Source organism: Botryllus schlosseri, chromosome 2, assembly GCF_051294905.1.
Source record: "Botryllus schlosseri isolate E-star chromosome 2, Bs_hap1, whole genome shotgun sequence".
NCBI classification, from domain to species: domain Eukaryota; kingdom Metazoa; phylum Chordata; class Ascidiacea; order Stolidobranchia; family Styelidae; genus Botryllus; species Botryllus schlosseri.
Genome location: NC_137237.1, coordinates 31926784 through 31928874, shown reverse-complemented (window position 1 = coordinate 31928874; position 2091 = coordinate 31926784). Strand labels below are relative to the sequence as shown.

Sequence of the window (2091 nt, the reverse complement as noted above, 5' to 3'; positions counted from 1 at the left end):
CTTCATATATTTGTAAATGAGAATGTACATTGACGCAATTCTTAATGTTAACCTCAAAAACAGAAAATTGAGGTCTAAATTTTCAAGGCTTGTTCCGTTACATTTTGAAGGCAACGTCATCATGGTTCGCTTCATTAAGCCACAAATATTACTTGGATATTTAGATCAAATATTTTTAGTATCGGATCTTATAAATACTGTCACTGCGTTATATAGAACCTAATCAACATCAAACCACAGAGAGTCACCCACATGACTACTGAAGGTTTTTGCAAACACAAGTAGGCTAGCCTGGAGTACAAACGACATCTCATCCATTTCATGGTAGAATTTATTTGAAATATTGACACTTTAGAAATTTACCGCATTTCCATATAGTTCATCGGCTCTTTCAGATTTACGTGCACTTTTTACATCCTTCAAATAGAAAAATATGTATCATCGTAATATATGTTTACACATAAAATCTTCACTATACCTTATGCAGTTATGGAATATAATGGGTTCAACTTTTGTTATTGAAGGCATAAGCATGGGCTCATGGAACTTTTACATTTCTGACAGTGACGTGGCCATTGAAATGCGTGTTGACAAACTCCGACTACTAAAGTGAAAGCTCGTGTAGTGAGGGTCTGTATCCCTGGTTCTCAACTTTTTTTATGGCCAACCTCTTATCGGGGGCGCACTTCAAACTTCAGAGTACGAATGGAGCTGCATCGAAATATTCTAGTATGCTGCACAAAACGAGCATTGCAAAGCATGCGCATAGAATACTGTGGATTCGATATGGACTGATTTAGCATTGTTAGACGCAGATTGACGAGTGCTATTCAATGAAAGAAACATTGAGATAGATACATCCTCTTATCTGACGGGTGTTCGTTCATGCGTTTGAAGCTGCAGGAAATCCTTTCTGATTTTCAAAAGCAGCCTCAAGAGGCTCAGAGGAAACAAAAATTTCCTAACTAAGCATTGGTAGACGGATATTGATGAGAACAATTTTTAGAAACAAATGACAACTGTCCATTACAATTTTGTGAAATTATCAGAGGTCAATGAGAGCCGGAATAAAACTCGCTTGAATCCGCATGAGGCTCTAAATAGCACAGTCGGAAATGACTAGTGTGTATGATTAGGATTTAGGATTCCACCCCGACATTTCAACAAATATAATTTTAGCCACAAGGTGGCTAGCTTAAACTCGTATGAGACTCTAAAAGCCACAGTCGGGAAAGATTGATTTGTATGATTAGGATTTAGGATTCCAAACCGGACAGCAATTCAGAAAGATTTCAAAAAACATAATCTTACCCGTGAAAAATGTTTTGAAATCATTCATCCGCCTCACGAAGACACCCCATGCCTTGAGTTCTGAAGCATGCACCTGAAGTCAGAAATGAATATCGACATATTAAGCATGATTAAAAACACGTATGTGCCTTACCTGCTTCATCTGCGAAAAGTAGTAGCCCAGTGATTATTATAGTTGCGATAGCGAGAAGTAACTTCGCTATTGCCGTGCTCTTCAGTTCGTATGTAGATGAAATGAAAATACGTCTCGTTTTAGGCCTTTGTCTGAACTCTCTGTCGTCACTTCTCAGTTTCCTAATCGCTGCTGCAGCGGAACTCTTCTGTCGTGTCAATAGATCTCTTTAATGACATCGCTGCATATTTTATGTCGTCATGTCTGTGTCTATTATGCTATGTGTTATACGAAGTATTCGCGCAGCAATGTGACCTCACGTTTCGAGCTTTTGCAGATATCACTTATGATGTCGTCAATGCATAGATGTTAGGTTTGTGTGGAATTTGGACGATATTTCATGTTTAGATGAATCACGACGGGTAGCCTAATGATATAAAATTGATTCGCCGAACGTTCTCGCTGCAACAGTGACAGTTGCAGGCAAAACAATTCGCAACGTGTCAAGAAGTGAGGTCACTTGATGACAAAATGACTCAAGTAGCCGATGTAGTTACTGTGCATTGTGCAATAAAACAATTCAGCTTTTGGTCGAAAGTATGGGAGAGGTTATACACTCACTACATCGGCGCGCGTAGACTTACTTATTGATCTAATGCAGTTTTTTT

General features: G+C 38.6%; 1 long non-coding RNA gene across 1 annotated transcript; it reads right to left on the bottom strand.

Moving 5' to 3' along the window:
* Positions 1–313: 313 nt before the first annotated feature.
* On the bottom strand, positions 314–1655 carry LOC145459521 (uncharacterized). The gene is made up of 3 exons (XR_013921446.1): positions 1445–1655; positions 1312–1384; positions 314–417 (listed from the first exon to the last, which is right to left on the bottom strand). It is a non-coding gene; the product is annotated as an uncharacterized LOC145459521 (long non-coding RNA).
* Positions 1656–2091: the final 436 nt, after the last annotated feature.